The sequence below is a fragment of the Papio anubis genome, chromosome 6, assembly GCF_008728515.1.
Source record: "Papio anubis isolate 15944 chromosome 6, Panubis1.0, whole genome shotgun sequence".
NCBI classification, from domain to species: Eukaryota; Metazoa; Chordata; class Mammalia; order Primates; family Cercopithecidae; genus Papio; species Papio anubis.
The window spans coordinates 22,203,405-22,223,445 of NC_044981.1; the positions used below are offsets into that span (position 1 = coordinate 22,203,405).

Sequence of the window (20,041 nt, forward strand, 5' to 3'; positions counted from 1 at the left end):
CATAACTAAAAAGGCCCTATAGTAGAAAAGAATGCACAGAGGACCCAATGTAAAAGAAGGCATCCCAGTCTCAGCTAGTGTGGATGCATGCCAGTGCAGAAAGATGCTAGTGTGGCTACATGGTGCACTGAAGACCAAACTGCTGCATGGCCCCACATCCTTGATACCTTAGCTCTATATCATCCCCTAAAACTTAGGTGTCATGACATTCAGGATATGCTACCCCATAATTTTTTAAGCTAAAGGAATTTGAGAAAACAGAAACAGGAATGTAATTGTCCAATGGGTTCTTCCTGCCCTCTGCACAGACAAAACCAGTTCACTGAGACCATGGTATTGCAGTTAAGAAAGAGTTTAACAGGAGGCTGGCCACATGGAAGAATTACGGTTACTACAAATTAGTCTCCCTGAAGCCTCAGAGGTCAGGGTTTTTCATGGATAGTTCAGTGAGCAGGGGATTGTGGGGTAAGTGCTGCTGACTGGTTGGGGATACAATCATAGGGGTGTGGAAAATGGTCCTTGTGTGTAGAGGACTACGTGCTTGCAAACAGGGTGTTCCCCATAAGTCCTGCTCTCGCAAACGAAGCAGGGCATTCCCGATAAGTCCTGCTCTTGCAAACGAAGCAGGGCGTTCCCAATAAGTCCTGCTCTTGCAAACAAAGCAGGGCATTGGGGGCTTGTTTATGTGTAAACATCCTGAAAATCCAGAAAGTCAGGGAAAGGTCAGAAAAACAACAATGTGTCTGGTGTCTTGTGACTTGGCAACATTCCACAAACTGTACAAACTGTATAAAATAAAGCAGAGCGCACCATTCGAGGCGGCCGCCATGTTTGTCTTGTCTTGTGTTGTCTTGTGTGTTCATTCCTTTGCTTAGGAAACACGCGGACCCCAACATTGTGTACTGAGTCACCTCTGGTGGGAAGCCACGGGACCCGTTGAGTCATGAGTCACGAGTCTGGCTTGGGTCAGTCTGAAAAACATCTCAAAAGACCAATCTTAGGTTCTAAAATAGGTGATATTATCTGTAGGATCAATTGGGAAAGTTATAAATTATATGACCTCTGACCCCATGACTTCTGAGCAGTAAGACATGATAGAAACTAAACCTACATTTTATCAGAACTTGGGCCTCTTCCATAATCCTAATCTTGTGTCCTTTCATTAAAAGGCTGTTTGGTAACTGCCCTCAAGCAAGGAGGGGGTCAGTTTTAGGGAGGTGCTATTATTATCCTTGCTTCAAAGTTAAGCTATAAACTAAATTCCTCCCGTAATTAGCTTGGCCTACACCCAGAAATGAGCAAAGAGCCAGCCTGTGACGTTAGAAGCAAGATGGAGTTAGTCATGTTAGATTTCTCTTACTGTCATAATCTTTACAAGGGAGGTTCCAAGAAGGTCATTCTACCTTTCCCCTCACCCTTCTCATGTGACACAGGTCATAAAGCCTAGGAAGGATTTTCTGACCTTTCCCTGAAGCAGGTCTTAAGACCCTCATTAGGGAGGTACCATTTCTAAACCAAGAGAAAAGGCACATCCTTATGTCTGACACAGAGAAGAATCTGAACACACAGGCCTTGCTAAGTTCCCCTCCGTTTATTTTCATTAGATCATGCCCCTTTGTTCAATCCTGTTTCTCCACAACTATCAATTTCTTCATCAAGCCTAGCATAAAAAATACAGGTTTCACAGTTTCTTTGGGTCTTCATTTCCTTAAGAAGTCTCCTGTACCATGTAAAACTTAAATAAGTTTCTCTGTTTTTCTCTTGTTGATTCTGTCTTTTGTTTTATGGGCCTCAGACATGAACCTAGTGATGAGTGTGGAGAAGATATTTCTTTTCCTCTACAGATGCAAAAGGGAAGAGGGAGCAATCCCTAAACTGAAGTTATGATCCAGGGATCAGAGGCTCAAAAGCAAAATTAGGTTTAAGTGTGGAAAAATATGTTCCTCTTTCATTTTAGATATCTAAAATGCCCAAATCTACCCAGCTGTTTCTCAGAAGTCTGTTTCCCGTCTACCCTCTGCTCCTCTGTGTAGTGAAACTGTCTCGTTTGGGAGTAAAATGGCCTGGCTTTCCTTATTGAATATACTCTCAAGACTATTGCCTATTACTTTTTTCCATTCCTTCTTGAGAACTACGCTTTTTAAAACAAGAATTGACTCCATTTATCTTTTTCTTTTAGCCTTCTTCTGGGGTATGCCTTCTCTAAAGCAATGAATAAAAAATGCTTTAGCTGAATAAATGGGGCAGGGATCAAGGAATACAAGCTAATATTTCACAATATTATCCTGCCATAAATAAAAGTAAGGTTTAAATGACAGAGGTGAAGTTAGGAGTTACAGGTCATTGAAACACCACCTTATTCACTGCTACCAGCCCCTTGGCTTTCCACACGGCAGCAGAGAAGCAACACATAGATAGAATTATGAGCCAACATTGTGACTAGAGAGGGGTTGAAAATCTCATTTGTTGTCTTCCTGTTGAAATTAGACCCAATTCTTTGGCGAAAGTGCTTACTCTTTTTTTGTTGTTTTGTTTGTTTTTTTTGAGACGGAGTCTTGCTCTGTCGCCCAGGCTGGAGTGCAGTGGCGCGATCTAGGCTCACTGCAAGCTCCGCCTCCCAGGTTCACGCCATTCTACTGCCTCAGCCTCCTGAGTAGCTGGGACTACAGGTGCCCACCACCACACCCAGCTAATTTTTTGTATTTTTTTTTTTAATAGAGATGGGGTTTCACTCTGTTAGCCAGGATGGTCTCGATCTCCTGAACTCGTGATCCGCCCACCTTGACCTCCCAAAGTGCTGGGATTACAAGCGTGAGCCACCACGCCCAGCCCTACTTACTCATTTTTGAGGTCCATAATAAATTGTAAATATGAGGCCTTTGTTGTATGAGTTTAGTATGAGCTGATTGGTGGGCCACAGTGGAATGGCAGAGGGAAATAGATGTTAACTAAGAAGTAGAAGTCCCCTTCAAGTTCTGACCCTGTCACTAATGAAGTCTTTATTTCCGTATTTAGTAATTGCTTTTTTTTCTTTTTCTTTCTTTTCTTTTTTTTTTTTTTTTTTGAGACAGAGTCTTGCTCTGTCGCCAGGCCAGAGTACAGTGGCACAGTCTGGGCTCACTGCAACCTCCGCCTCCCAGGTTCAAGCAATTCCCCTGCCTCCCAAGTAAGTGGGACTACAGGTGCGTGCTGCCACGCCCAGCTAATTTTTGTATTTTTAGTAGAGATGGGGTTTCACACTGTTAGCCAGGATGGTCTCGATCTCCTGGCCTCATGATCTGCCCACCCCAGCCTCCCAAAGTGCTGGGATTGCAGATGTGAGCCACCATGCCCTGCCAATTGCCTTCTTTATATCTCATTTAAACAATTTATAACAAAGAAGTGGGTTGATTTTCAAGACCTAGTTCAGTGTTAGTTTGAATCAGATGCAAAAATTTGGCAAGTTTGGGGTCTAAGAAAAGATAAAGATCTGAATGCTGAAAATCTAGAGAATTCAGGTTACTAGGGGATGACTTAAGGTCACTAGAACCCAAATGCAGGGAAGAGTTGGGTACATTTTGGCAAATAAACATTCCTGACTTAGCATTTTTCTTAAACCTGAACAAGTCCGGTTTTTTTTTGTTTTGTTTTGTTTTGTTTTGTTTTTTTAACCTCAGCCAGGCCTGCGTGTTTATTCATCACATATTCTAAGCTCATATACAACTGTGACCTGATCCAGCCTTCAGGGAGCTCACTCTTGATTTTAGGAATCTTTCTACCACTTCGATTTCATCTTACTCCTGAAAGAGTCAGCCAGAACTGTTTAATTCAGTCTATATTTCTGATACAAAACTCTACCCAGCAACCACTGTGGTTTTGTTGCTTTAGGTACGTGTTAGAAGGCACCCACATCAATTTATAGAAAATCCTTAACTGAATCTCTAGTCCCAAAGGAGTCATATTTTATTATATGGTGCTTTTTATTTAAAGAGATCGGTTTAGTAGAAATTACTCAGGCATTTGAAGTGATAGCTTTAAAATGTGGGACTGGGGAGAATAAGAACACTTGACCTCTCTCCATAAAATTGAATTGTTCTTTAGGTTTAAAGTTTTGACAGACAAAGAGAAAGTGAGAGCAAGTGAGGGTGAAAATACATCCTTATTTGGTAATGAGTACCCATTAAGAGGACAGTATATTACATTTCATCTTCCTACTTCACATTCCTGTTTTAAGGATTTGTGAGCAAAGTGTTGTGAGACCTCTAGAGTTAAGAGGCTGGAGATAGGTAGTTTTGATGGTATTTTAAGGGGTGCTCCATAATGTGTAGCGTCTGAGTGGTGAAGCTTAATCAGCTTCAATTAAATCCAAAACATACTGAACAGCTCCTATGTGTCTGGCATTGAGCTGTGTGCCAAAGCGGTGGAAAGATGTAAGAGCCACTGAGGCTTAGAGATGAAAAGGATCTTGGAGCCATTGGTTTCCTGCCTGCTGGAGTTTTACCATCAAGGACCCTTTCATTATTTTCCTTCTCCTATCCATGCATTTTATTAAAATTTTTGGTTTACTAAACCAAATTCACTAATGGGATGTTATTTTCATATCAAAGAGTATAATTCTGCCAATCAAGGCTTCTGATCAGCATTAAATAATTAGGTTTCATACTGAATGCATAATTTCTAGTCAAAAGCAAAGACATTTGATGATATGTCTGCTGTGTTGCCATTTGCTTTGTGAGAGGTAAAGGTAGCGTGGTTTCTGTTCACTCTGTAGCACAGAATACATCATTCACAAGTCATACGTGTGTTCTTTTAGGCATCTAATTACTGTCAGCCTCTCATTTCACACAGGTGATGTGATAAGGTGAAAAGATTACTATATTTAGACTCAAAAGTCCTGAGTTTGAGTCCTGGTTCCACTATCTAGTCCATGAGCCTCAGTTTTCTCACCCGTTAAATGGAAATGATGATTATCCCAACTGCATTTCCGGGTTGTTTTGAATGATAAATGGTATGGTGTATATGTCAGCTTTTTGCAAACCAGAAAAAGCTATTCTATGGTAAACACATGCAATGGGCTGAATTGTGTCTCCCAAAATTTGTATGTTGACATCCTCACCCCCAGGGCCTCAGAATGTGACTGTATTTGGATCTAGGGTCTTGAAGAGATAACTAAGTTAGAACGAGGTCATTTGGGTGGATCCTAATCCAACTGACTGATATCCTTCTAAGAAGAGGAAATATGGATACGGAAATACACAGAAGACAGGGAGAAGATGGTCATCTACAAGCTAAGGAGAGAGGTCTCAGAAGAAACAAACCTGCCACCCCTTGAATTTGGACTTCTAGTCATCAGAACTGTGGGAAAATAAATTCGTTGTTTAAGCCAGGGGTCCTCAATTCCCGGGCCGTGGACCTGTACCAGTTGGTGGCCTGTTAAGGACTGAGCTGCACAGCAGGAGGTGAGTGTGGGCGAGTGAGCATCACTGCCTGAGCTCCACCTCCCATCAGATCAGCAGTGGTATTAGATTCTCATAGGAGCACAAACCCTACTGTGAACTACGCATGCGAGGGATCTAGGTTGCACGCTCCTTATGAGAATCTAACTAATGCCTGCTGATCTGAGATCGAACAGTTTTCAACCCAAACCATCCCCTCCACCACCATGGTCTGTGGAAAAATTGTCTTCCACGAAACTGGTCCCTGGTGCCGAAAAGGTTAGGGACCACTGGTTGAAGCCACCCAGCCTGTGGCACTTTGTTATGGCAGCCCTGGCAAAGGAATACAACACATTTTAGACTATGATTTTACACGTGCAGTGTGTTGAGAGCCAAAGAACCCAAATGATTCGTGGTATCTGCCCTTGAAGAGTTTTCAATCTTTTTGGGCACAATGAAACATACACATGGGAAATAAAATAGCATATAACCAAGTGCCTAAATAAGTAATAAATACAGTTGACTCCATAAACATTTAGGAACCTTCTATCCCACATTTCCACATTCCATACCAGTGGCTTTTGCCACTAAATTTCTTCACCCAATATTAGACTGATGTTTTCATCTTTTAGTATCAGACTCAAGCGTTAATCTAGAAAGAGGGGGTGGGGGGATAAATGCTATACTTTGGAACCAGTCCAGATATTTTAAGTATGTTTTTAAAAAGTTTAATCCTCACAACATAAAAGTTATTAGTTCTATTTTTCAGGTGGGAAGAGTTAAGGTCAAAGAGACGAAAGCTAGTTAGTGGAGGGACTGGCATTCCAAGCCAAGCCCATTCTGGTTAAACTAAATCCTGTGTTCTTTCCACTAGAGAACTGCTTTTTGTCTTAATTACAATTCTGTGACAAGGATGTATAGTCAAGGAATATATACAATAGAAGAAGCAGATTCATAAACTTGAGGTTTGTGAATCTGAACTAGTTTCGATCGACTTTCACATCAGCAGCTCCTATTCTGGGGAGAGAGAATGGAGGATGGGAGTGATCTTGATAAACCTTAATGTGCAGGTTTGTGGAGAAATTGGATTCACACCCAAGCTTGTGGAGTGTGGGCGAGGCTGGCCTATCACAATATCGGGACAGCCTCTCTTAATAATACTGCAGAAGGAATCAAGGGGCCTATGGTTTGCGGTCAGTGTGCCTCTTGTGCCAACTTTGGCACTACAATGTCTTCAATCACATTATCTTCCAAACCGGCTCTTCATCCTATGTCCTTATTTCTGCTAATGGTATGCACTTCTCTTATTCATGCACTCTGGAAACCTTGGTGATATTAAAACCTGTCTCTTCTTTCCCCATTGCTCTTCCACATTCCATTTCCTTTCAGCAGAATTACCAAGCCTTGACCATTTTTCATTTTTGGTGCTGTTTCAGAGTTGCTATAAACTTTGCCTGGGTCCTCTATCACCTTACCCTGCCATTTGTCATTCTGCCTGGTAAAGGGTTGAGCAGCTTTATCCATATGAATGATCTTATTTAAGCTATTCTGTACACCTTCTGCTACTTAAACAGGCCCTGTGCTTCCACATCTGCTCTCTATCTGCCTATCTGACTCAAACAAACTTCAATTGTCTATCTCAGACATCACCTCCTCCATGAAGCCCTCTTACGTTATCTAAAGTAATCTCTCTTCTGGGCTTTCATAGCATTACTGCTTGTAACTCTCTCAAAGAATGAATTTTGTGCTGTTCTTTAATGAGTACAAATTGAGCGATAAATTTGAAAAACTTGTGTCTGTGTTTGATAAATATGAAAATCTCATCATTTTCAATATTTCCTAGAATTTCAAAATGTACTAAACACTATTATTAAAAATCAGTCATGGTAATTTTAACATTGAGTATTCTTTTTTGAAATATGCATGCTCCTCTCTCAAGACTGGTATACTTTCTCACTCTACTCCCTTTACAAATGCCCTGATTGAACTTTGCTGATGAAATTATCTTTTCTTAGTTTCTTAGACTTTGGATGGTGGAGACCTGTGCCTGCTACTTCTCTCATCTCCTGATACCTAATGCATAGTGTTCAGTAAGTATTTATTTGGTGATAATAATATCAGAAACTAGATAAGCTAGTTTGGAAGATCTAGCTTCCAAACTAGATCCAACACCTTCCAAAATCTCTGTTAACCAGGTACTGAAATATGGTCAATCAGATGAGCTGAAATGTCAAGAACTTACAGACACATATGGTTTCATGGTTGTGAAACTAGAAGATGTGGCATATTTTACACAATGGAGGGAAGAGCAAAGGTTATGCATGTGTGGAGGCAGAGCCCCTAGGCAGGTTTCCCTCTTTTCCTTCCTGCGCACCGATTTTTATTTTGGTGAACTGAAACAGGGGTCTAACAAACCGGCATCTCGTTTGTCTTTATAAACATAACGGCCAGATTGGCTTTGCAATCGCGGGCTCCGTAGGGTGTCCACTTCCTCAGTTTGGGCAGCAGCATTTCATCTGAGTCTTAGCAGAATGAAAATGGAAAACAATGGCTCAACACATTGGTTTCTTTGTCACCATCCACATGAGGGATCTCTGTGGTTTAAAAACAGACTCCAATGTTCAAGGTCCTGGGGCTGGAATCAAATCCATTATTCATTTATTTCGGTATTTTAAGGCTAAATACATAGGGAAGTAAATGAAATGTGAGAAAGCTATGCATTTGCAGTGTCATCTTGAAAGTGAGTATCTTCAGACACATAAAGTAGATGAGTGGTTAACTTGGGCTGGGAGAGGGAGTGAGGAGGAGGGAGTGATGAGAGGGAGTGAGAAGAGAGGGAGTGAGACTGTACATGGCACAAGGTTTCTATTTAGTGTGATTGAAATGTTCTGTAATTTGATGATGATTGTATAGTTCTGTAAATAAACTAAAATGTATTGAATTGTATAATTAAAACATGCAGATTTTATATTTAAAATATACTTTGATAGAAGTGTTTTAAAAAATGAATATCTCGTAGGGTAGAATGAAATGAATAAGAGAAACAGTGAGGCATCCAGGGATCTTTCTGCACAGTGGGTCTGTCGTTAGGCAGGTACGTTGCCACAGCCAGTTCTAATGCCCACACTCATAGGCTGATGCCTAGGACAATTGCTCAGATATCGACTCTGACAGGCAAGTGTTCCATCCGTAACAGCAGGCATTGGAAGATGATGCCATTCCCTGCTGTTAGTATGATTATATTGACTTAGGTTTTTAATTTTCTTTCTTGCTGTGTTTTTTTTTTCACCTTCTTAGCCACTAAAGCATGAACATCTGTGTTTTTCAGCTGCCTTTTCAGAAGGCAATAAAAAGGGTTTGTTCGATTTCTCTCTTCTGGATCTTCTGGATTATCAACGCTCCTCACTGGCTTAACCAAACACAAACGTTAAACAACTTGGAAAAGATCATAAAATAAAAGATTGCAGTGTGTCTGCTGTGGACTGAACCGTATCCTCCCTCAACCCCCAAATTCATACGTTGAAGCCCTAACCACCAATGTGATTGTATCTGGAGACAGAGTCTTCAGGAGGTAATTAAACTCAAATGAGTTCTTAAGGGTGAGGCCCTAATCCAATAGGACTGTGACCTGATAAGGAGAAGAAGAGAGATTACCCCCTCCCACCACCACTGTAGGAGGACACAGAAAGAAGGCAGAGAGCCCTAACCAGGAACCTAGCACAGCTGTACATTGATCTTGGACTTGCCAACTTCCAGAACTTTGAAATAGAAATTGTTGTGTAAGACACCCAGTCTGTGGTATTTTATGATGGCAGCCCAAGGGAACACAGTGTCCTTCCAGAAAAAGAACTATGTCCCTAAGTTGAGGGTATTCACTTCTCCATAATAATAGATGCTCGGAAACATTCATGCCAGTTTGCTCGTGTTGCAGAAATAAGGACAGGATTGTTTTCTTTTTGTTTTGTAGTGCCTCCCCAGCTAACCTCCCTTAGGCTCTTCTCATTCATATAATCCCAAGCCAGACTGGGTAGAGTCATCCTTGTCTCTGTGTATGTCATCCAAGTTATCTTTTCTCTATACCTCAGTCAGTCACTAGATGTGATTTGATTTTACTTCCTATATGATTCTTGTATCTGTTCTCTCATCTCATTTTTTATTCCCCATGCTTTTGTTCATTTCAACATCATCTCTCATATGAGTTATTATAATTACCTCTAAAATCTACTTTGGTAATACCTTTGCCTGTCAATAACTTCCGGTTACCTACAGAAATATGAGCTAATTCCAATGTCTGTCATGCTCTGTATTAGTCCATTTTCACACTGCTATAAAGAACTGCCTGAGACTGGGTAATTTGTAAAGAAAAAAGGTTTCATTGACTCACAGTTTTGCTTGGCTGGGGAGGCCTCAGGAAACTTGCAATCGTGGTGGAAGGGGCAGCAGGCACGTCTCACATGGCAGCAGGTGAGAGAGAGGGGGTGTGTGGGGGAACCACCACTTATAAAACCATCAGATCTCATGAGAACTCACTATCACAAGAACAGCATGGGGGAAACTGCCCCCATGATCCAATCACCTCTCACCCGGTCCCTTCCCTGACATGTGGGGATTACAATTCAGATTAGAATTCTAGATGAGATTGGGGTGGGGACACAGCCAAATCACATCACGTTCCAATCCCTTGCTATGTCTTCAGACCTAATTCTACTCATTGCCCTTATATTAATCTCCATTACTGCTATATTTCTTGCAGGATATGAGCACAGCATATGGCTTCATTCCTACGTGTCTTTGATAGGTCTTTTTTCTTCCTGAAATGTCTTCACTCCTGTATATCCTCATTCATTTTTCTGCATAGCTTAAATAGTATTTACGGCCAGGGTGGATTTATATTTTAAACTGGGATACTTTTGAGAGTAAAAGTAAGCACTTGTTAATTATTGCTCCAGAACCACAGATGTAAACTGACATTATGTTAGGTAAATAGTAACAAATGGTTATCCTATTTGCAGCTAAAAGTTTATACTCTGCCTACCCTAGGAATCTATAACATGATCAGTAACACATCATAACTCCCCTTTTGTTTCGACATGGTCATGGTCATTTGCAAATAGCAGCTGAGAGGCTGACACGCTGTGCAGAACTCTAACAGATTTACAGGGCTGAGGAGATTAAAATTAAATTTCTGGTACCTCCAATATAAAGGGATCTGGAAAGACCCCAGGTTTTTGTCTGGAGCCTCAAAAAAATTGCACAATAGAAAGAGAAGTGAAAAGAAACTAGAAGAGCATCTATAACAACCCCAGATTCAAACAGCAAAATACCTGATCAAACAAAAGTGATTTACTTTAACTTAATTGAATATCTGAAGCAAAATTAAACCCAAATCTCAGAAAATGTCATCTAGAGCCTCAAATTATCTCTCCAGTTTTTTTTATTACAATGCCTTGCATGTAATAAAAAATAATTAGGCATACCAGAGAACTAGATAAATTGAACAAAAATGAGGAGAAATAATAAAAATATAATAAAAGTAATCCCACAAGTCATCCAGATATTGCAGTTATCAGATGTGGACTGATTAACATGTTTAAGAAATTTTGTGCTAAAATGAAGGATAGTAGCAGACAACTGAAAAAAAAAAACTGAAATCAAGATCAGAATATCTGGGTTTAATAGCCAATTAGACATAGCTTAACAGAGGACTGGAATTGTAGGTTTGTTTCTATTCCTTTTCTCTGAAAGTTAGGGAAAAAAAAACAAACTGGAAAATGATACAAATTTGTAAAAGAAGAAATGTATGAAAAACAGTGAATTGGTCTAATATATGTGTAAGTAAAATTTTAGAAGCAGAGAAAGGAAATGGTACAAAAACAATGTTAGAAAAGATGTTTAAGAATTAGCAAAAACTGATGAAACACTTCTAACCACAAATTCAAAAAGCCTTACAAACCCAGTGTAGAAAAAACAGAAAACCAACATAAGGCACACCATAATACAATACACAAAACAAAGGACAAAGATAAAACCTTAGAAGTATTCAGAGAGGACTTCTTGTTTCAGCCATAAATGAGTACCTCGTGTAACATTAACACTTTTGCCAAACACAACGAAAAGCTAGACAAATTTTAAAAAAAGGTCGAAGCCATTGGAGTATAGCTAATGCAGGAAAGATGTAAGGTGGCACAGTCACCGATGGCAGGGTAGCACATTAAGATGAGCTTCACAGTCACACTGACTTTTTCCTTAAGGGCTTTTTTCAGATCATGGCATTGGGGGAATAGTGTCTGAGCAGAAAACAATAGTATCATTGACTTAAGAAGACAGAGGTTGTAACTTGGGGCTGCCAAAGTTGCTAGGACATGAAGGCCAATATCTAGAGAGGAAAAACTGTAATAAAATGAGGTCAAATGTTGCTATATCTATGTTGCCCATGTACAAAATAAAATGAAAAAATCATGCTGAAAGCAGCAAAGATTTGAGTAGTTGTGACTGTTAGAGGGATAAATATTGGAGTTTCGAGACGGCTAAGGTGGATGGACCCTGGGAACTACCTCGGACTTTTGTCTGAGAATTGGGAAATGCCACATCTTAGGAGAAAGGTATGTACCAAAGGGTAAGGGGAAAACCTACCTATAAACATAGAACAATCCTATCACAGGATCAGGGTGATGTGCCTATACTCTGTCTGCCAGAGAAAAATTTTTTCTTTTCAGATGAAGGGGTCATTATCCAGAGCCTCAACACTTTTTATTCATAGGTCTATTACCAAAAATTTTTAAATTGAGGCATGCTATATCATACGACCAAGGCAAGGCGTGGTGGCCCACAACTGTAATCCCAGCACTTTGGGAGGCTGAGACGGGCAGATAACTTGAGCTAAGGAGTTTGAGACCAGCCTGGCCAACATGGTGAAGTCCCATCTCTACTAAGAATATAAAAATTAGCCAGTGTGGTGGTGTGCACCTGTAATCCCAGCTACTTGGGAGGTTGAGGCAGGAGAATCACTTGAACCCAGAGGTGGAGGTTGCAGTGAGCCAAGATCACGCCACTGCACTCTAGCCTGGGTGACAGAGCAAGACTCCATCTCAAAAAAAAAAAAAAAAAAAAAAAAAAGGAAAGAAAGAAAAGAAAAAGAAAAGAAAAAAGAAACTGCCCCTAATGTGATTAAGATACTGAAGTCATCAGAGTCTTCAAAATAATTTTGAATAGTATATTCGAGAAAATAACAGGAAAAAGGGATATTTTCAGCAGATGTGAAATCTGTAAGAAGGAATCAAATTGAATTTTGGAACTGAAACATACATTATCTGAAATTAACAACTTAGTAGATTGTTTCTATGATCATGCAAAGGAAAACAGAGGATTAATGAACAGGAAGACAAGTCAATATAAAACGACCATATTGAAGCACTGAGAGGAGATACGGAAAATTAATCTAAACACTCATATGAAACAAAAATAATATTTAAATAGATACTGACCAAGAGTTTTCAAACTTATCAAAAGTGTTCAAGATACTCCATGAATTCCAAGCAAGAGTATTGACACCTAGGAGAAACTACATCTAGGCACTTCATAGTCAAATTGATTGTTTTTAAAAGTCAGAGGAAATTTAAAAACTACTGGAGTAAAAAGTCACATTAAAGGAAGCAACAGTGATACTGATGAATCACTTTTCCACATAAATGAAGTGAGTCTCATCATTGTAGAATAAAATCTTTGAATTATGGAAAGAAATTATGTGGCAAACCATAATTCAATATCCAGGAAAAATATACTTCAAATGTGAAGGCAAAATATAAACACATTCAGACAGAAGGTGAGAATTTTTCAACATCACAAATTCTATATTCTTCATATAGTAGGATATTGATCTGGAGGAAGCACAGAGATGCAGAAAGGAAAGCATAAAAATATAAATTAAAAAAACAAAATTGATTAATCCAAAATAAGGCCAGAAAGTTAAATAATGGAACACGTAATAAATAAATAAAAACAAATGGCAAAAAGGTATATTTATCCAAATGTATTAGTAATTAAATATGAATGGATTAAATTCTCCAATGAGAAGACAAAGATTGACAGATTAGAATAAAACAATCAAAACTGGATATGCTGTTCACAAGGAAAAGATAATTTCCTTTTGTTTATTAAGGCCAATGAAAACTACTTTTAGTCTGATTTTATTTTTAAAAGTTTTGATGCTCTCTGAAAAAAATTAATCATTCAATATATTTAAATATCTGACAATGTTGCAAATATCCAGTTCTTATATATTCAATCTAACATATGGCTAAAGTAAAATCTGTTTAAATCAGGAATTCTTAATATATTGTTAAAACTAACAGATGCTATAGTGCTCATGGTGCCACTACATTGCTGGTCTGGAACTCCTGGTCTGAAGCAATCCTCCCGCCTCCACTTCCCAAAGTGCTGGGATTATAGGCGTGAGCCACTGCATTCAACCTCTTAAGGACTTTTTGATCCGGCTTCAGTTTCTGCTCCACTGTTGGTACAATCCTGCTTTTTAAAACCCTTTGGATCACATTGGTGCTGCATCAAAGCCTTCAGTCAACCTGGGAAGTGACCAGGACTCTGCAAACTCCTTATGTAAATACCAGATCTGTTTTATGGGCAGGGCACCTGGCGTCTCCATTTACCTCCAAATTTGTTGATACCAGATTGCATTTTTCTGTCATTTCAGGGCACCAAGGAAGAGAACCAATGGCAGAAGTCACACGTGCAAGCAAGATGGGAGTCTGGAGAGCCTCAGGCTAAATCACCAGTGCTCAGCCCTCTTCTCTTTGTAAGGGCAACTGGGTCATATCTGCCAGCTTAGAGCTGCTCTGTCCACAGCCCTAAAATTTAACACCTAGAAAAATCAATGCACTTAGCAAACTCTCTCAGCTGGTGATGAAACCTGTCACTAGCGAAGGGACTCGTCCCAAGGGAGCTGAACACTTGCCCCTGTACCCTGACAATGGGTAAGAAACAAGCACCACTGTGGATGCAGCCCCAGAAGCCTAGTGTCAAGGGGGCGCGAGGCCCTGCTTCAGGCTGGGGGCCTGGGGAGGGGCTGGTACCTCTCCACCTCCTGCAGCTCCTGTTCCTCCGGATCCTGGTGAAAATTCAGGTCTGACACCCACCAGGTCTCGAACCCATAGCAAGCCACAAGGCTTCACATTCTGAGATGCAGCTAGAAGAAGCTGGTATAATATAGGCGGTGCACTACCTAACTACATGTCCTCAACATGGGACTGCATATATGACAATGGTCTGTCCCGTGAGATTATAATACAGCTGAAAAATTTCTATCACCTAGTGATATCATAGCCATAGTAATGTCAAGGCCCAAGGTATTACATGTCTGTGGTAATGCCGGTGTGAACAAACTTGCCACACCACCAGTCATATGAGTAGAGCACAAACGATTATATAATACATAGTCCTTGATCGTAATACACAATTATATTACTGGTTTATGTATTTAGTATACTTTTAATCATTATTTTAGAGTGTACTCCTTCTGCATATATGTGTCAACTGTAAAACAACCTCAAGCAGGTCCTTCAGGAGGTATTCCAGAGGAAGGCAATGTAATCACAGATGACAGCTCTATGTGTGTTATTGCCCCTGAAGACCTTCTGCTGGGACAAGATGTGGAGGTAGAAGACAGTGATGTTGATGATCCTGACCCTGTGTAAGCCTAGGCAAATGCATATGTGTGCTCTAGTCTTAATTTTTGCCAAAAAGTTTAAAAAGTAAAATAGGAAATAGCTTATGGAATAAGGATATAAACTATTTTTGTACAGCTGTACATATGTTTGTGTTTTCAGCTGTGTTATTACATAAAGGTCAAACTTTAAAAATAAACAAGTTTATAAAGTAAACAGATTGCAGTAAAGTACAGTAAGGCTAATTTATGGTTGAAGAAAAACATCTTAAAAATAAATTTAGTATAGTCTGAGTGTCCAGTGTTTCTGAAGTCTACAGTAGTGTAATGTCCTAGGCCTTCCCATTCACTTACCACTCACTGACTGACTCACCCAGAGCAAATTCCTGCCCTGCAAACTCCATGCATGGCAAGTGCCCTATACAGGTGGACCATTTTAACCTTTTATATCATATTTTTATTGTACTTTAAACATATCTACGTTTATATGTTTAGATACACAGGTGTTTACCATTGTGCTACAATTGCCTACGATATTCAGTACAGTAACACGCTGTACAGGTTTCTAGGAGTGATAGCCTATACCATACGGACTAGGTGTGGTAGGTTGTGCCATCTAGGTTTAAGTAAGCATACTCTGTCATGTTCCCACAACAACAGAATCGCTTAATGAAGCATTTCTCAGAACATATCCCCATGGTTAAGCAACCAATGACTGTGTTTTCTGTCTACCTTTCACCTCCATAATATGTATATTTTTCTACATTTCTCATGGTAGAGGGAAAGAGCAACAGGACTTCCAGGAAAAAAACTAATGTGTCTTCAGGCTTCTGCTTGTATGTGGCTCATGTTATATCTGAGCGTATAGTATTGGACAAAGTGAGTCACGTAGCCAAGGCTTACAATGGGATGGGGAAGCACACTTCATTTTCTTGAAGGCGCTCTAAGTCACATGGCATCGATGGGGTCATATTGTTCTTTTATAGTGAAGAGGGGAGTAAATAATAGAGGACAATAATACAGTCCAGCAAAGATACTAAGACCACTTCTATCCAAAAAGCAAGATCAGTTTGGTGAAATGACTTACTAATGCACTGAGATGCCCATATGCCCATATTCCCTGCCAAACAGTCTAAATGGAAAACTAGAATCCTAATTAAAGTGAGAAAAGGCATGCCACAAAGCTTCCTTTATTGTAGAGCAGTTGAGTCGTGGTGTTCGTTACTAGATTTTTTAAATTAGCATGGTGTTAGTTGTATATATGCCTTCTATTTATCAAGCACTTACTATGTGCCAAGCATAGTAGTAAACCTTTTTCTGACCTTATTTAAACCTAACAACAGTCTCAAGGTGGAACTATGTCTCTTCCCATTTACAGATGAAAATGTTAAAGGACAGAATAACTAAGCAACTTGCCCAAAGTCACAGGTCCCTGCTCTTATCTGCTATATTTTCTCTCTTTTTCTTTTTCATGTAATACAGAAAGTCCATGATCATCACGATGCACCTCTGTGTGGATATCACAGGAATGGCAACTTACGACCTTATGAAGTAGTTTGTCCTAATTTAGGGTAGCTCAAATTACTAGAACAAATATTTAATGGGCCTTTAATCTGCTACCCCTAAAAGTTTTTCCAGTTCGTTCTAGTTTTATCTTACGGAGCTAAATGTATAGAAAATAATCCAAATAATCTTCCTTCAAGTAGAAGAAATCATCTTCTAGATTTTATCTTCCCCAATCTAAAAATACATTGTTGTTTCAACAATTCCATGAATAACATGGATTGTGGATTTTTGTCATTGTGGTTACTTTTCTCTTGGACTGCCAGACATTTTAGTGTGGAACAAGAGCTGTCTGCAATAAAACATAAGGAATGTTTATGCTAAATGTTTAAGCATCGACAACTTCTATTCAACTGATATATCTCACAACACAAAAGAGTACTTGCTGTTTCAGGAAATTTGGTTCCTTTCTCCTTCTCTGATCTGAATCGTTATATTGATAAATTTGACATATTCTGCTGAACAACAAATTCTGGCATCTTCACTGAGGAATCAGTGTCTGTCTCTAATACTTCTTTCTGTGAAATCCTGACCTGAAGTCTCCTCTATCATCCCAAATATTTAAAAAAGATTAAAGGTGAGGCACGGGTTTCTCTGGCCTGCTTTGGTAAATTTATGTGCTCACATAACTCATTAATTGTTTAGGTTTAATTCAAGACAAATACCTGCACGTTTGTATTTGCCAAATCCCAAAACTGATCTGAACCCTAAACAAACCATCTTCTTGGCATCTCCTCCAAATAACACACATAGCAACTATATTGACATCAGTTGTATTTTAAAATGTCAACTCTGCTTTTCCTTTTCTCATGATGCTAATAAAAGATTTTATTTAAAAGCCCTAAAATTGGGAATGAATGCCAAATTCCTCTCTTGCCATTCAGTAGGTCTTTTCCTGTTTTAGGTATGGACTATGGATTATTTCATTTGACCTTGTTGCTGTTTACACAGTTATAATATGTGAAAATACAAAATTTAGGCAGTCTCCATTATGCTATGGGAAAGTAAAACTTTATTTTTTAAGAGATTCTGTAAATATGTACATTATCAGAGCTGCCAAAACCAGAATTATGTTTACTGTTAATTAATTAATAAAAAATATGGTGGACATTATTGACAATAAGCCCTGAAGCAACAATTTTGGAATGACCTAAAAGAATTGCTAGACGTGTCATTCAAAGTTCAATAAAAATGCCTTATAGGAAATTTTCTTTTGGACTAACATGTCATGATGGAGTTGAACAAGCAGTAGATTAACATTGGAACACCAGTTTTAAATTACAGTGTTGTGTGATATTAATAGAGTGATCGTAATTAAGGAACTAGTCCTCCTTTGATCTTGTTTGCTTATCTGTAAAATTATCTACTCTTACTATCACCATCACTAATGATAAAAACATTTAAAATATTGCTACTTGTGCTAGGCAGAATCATGGCCTCAAAGATGTCTATGACTTAGTCTCCAGAACCTGTAACTGTGTTAGCTCACGTGGTAAAAGGGACTTTTCAGATGTGATTAAATTAAAAATCTTGACATGGGGAGATTATCTCGGATTGCCTGGGAGAATGGGCATTGTAATCACTTGGGTTCTTATAAGTGAAAGAGGGAGGGAGGGAGGGGATATGAGAATAGAAGCAGAGTCAGAGTGATGCAGCCTAAGAAACACCTCACTGTATATTGCTGCCTGGCTTCGAAGGTGGAAGGGACCACGAGCTAAGGAATGGAGGTGTCCTCTAGAAGCTGGAAGAGGCAAGGACACAGATTCTCCCCTAGAGCCTCCGGAAGGAAGGCACACCTGCCAACACCTTGATTTTAGTCCAGTGAGACCTGTTGTGGACTTCTGACTTCTGACAGTGTAATACAATCAATTTGTGTTGTTTTAAGCCACTACGTTTGTTGTAATTTGTTGTCGCAGTAATAAGAAACGAATACACTATTTCATTAGACTACTGTAATGATTCCAAAACTTAATAGATTATGATAAAGTGCTTTGTAAACTGAAGTACTATAGAAATGTTAATTATTATTGACAAAATTAAAGTGGCTTCTAACAACTCTAATTAGAAGGATGAGGTCTGTTTCAAATAAAATTTAGACTAGAGATGGGCTAGTGAGTCTTTGCCATTTTCATAAACTTTAATAGGGATTCCCCCCAAAGTGAATTAACAGAACTATTAAAAGCAACCCCTCTGGGAACAATCTGAAATTAATTTTTCAGCTTTATCACCAAACATTCTCTAAACCATAAATTAATAGGAAGCAATAATTCTCCCCTGAGCAGAGCAACCACTTAAGTTACAGGTCCACTGGTGTAGCACACAAGTGGCCTGAGGATAAATCCATCTTTGGTGGTGGAAAATTTTTAAGTCAAAGAAAAATACATTATATGTCATAGCCCACTGTAGTGTAATTCTAATGGTAAATTATTTTTCAATTTTGTAGCCTACAAATATATAAAGGAAGCATCTTCCAGCTCAAGAAAGAACTTTGTTCTCACCTTCTCCCTTCTAATCTCAGTCACTAGTTGTTACCACTAATTAACCCTCATGAGAAAAACCTAATGACATTGTTTGTCAGCAACAGACTATAATAATATTCCAATTGAAACAATAGGGATGACCCCTTTTTAGCCAGTAGTTTCTTATTTTTTGTACCTGAAAACTATGTTGTATTCAGGAACAATAATATTTAAAATTTAAATCAACTGATATATTTGTTTTAAGCTATTTATATAGTTAGCATTGTGTAGAAAATTGATTAATTGGCTAAAATCTTCACTGTTATTCCAGATACCTTGTTATCAAAAGGAACACTTCTGTATTCTCAAAATTATTAGTTTGTCCTTGCAGTGATTTTCAAAAGCATATCGATTGTTGAAATTAAGACTAATTTGTCTATTACAGACATGACCTTGGTTTCAAACAGGTTCTGATAAATCTGGCCAGTCCAGCACAAATGGAAAAAAAGAAAAAAAGACATTGGAAAGAATACGACTGAACTGAACATTGTAGGCACACCAAGTCTGTAATTTCACTCTGGACCTTGAATGAAAACATGTTTCATTTAAATTTATTCCTACACAAAATTATTTTAATCTAGCAATTACATTACAAAAGCCTCCCGGGGAAATGTGAGCCACTAGACTTCTGGTAGTTGTAGTCGTTTACAAAGACAGAGGAGCCAAAATGATACTAGGGTGAACATCAAGTTCTGCCTCCAGGACTTAAAGGGTGCCAGGGGAATATGGATTTTATTTATAAGGAATTCTCTTTGGGCACAAATTTAAAACAGTTAGGTGTGGCATGCATGTTAGCAGCCCAGTATGAACAGAAAATGAACAGAATTTTGGTTTGCTTTGGTGTATTTAGTTTTTTGGACTTTGTCCAA

The 20,041-nt window shown here is 38.9% G+C and overlaps 1 long non-coding RNA gene across 26 annotated transcripts in view; it reads left to right on the forward strand.

Moving 5' to 3' along the window:
• Positions 1-20,041, forward strand: part of LOC110743051 — a 553,234-nt gene that overhangs the window by 526,882 nt on the left and 6,311 nt on the right. For 19 of the 26 annotated variants that reach the window (XR_004184210.1, XR_004184217.1, XR_004184218.1 and 16 more), the window contains 3 exons: positions 7,430-7,504; positions 8,743-8,985; positions 14,122-19,132. This is a non-coding gene — a long non-coding RNA (uncharacterized LOC110743051). Of the gene's footprint in view, positions 1-7,429; positions 7,505-8,742; positions 8,986-14,121; positions 19,133-20,041 lie in introns of those variants that run through there. The other 7 variants (XR_004184216.1, XR_004184225.1, XR_004184223.1 and 4 more) reach the window with 5 other exon arrangements.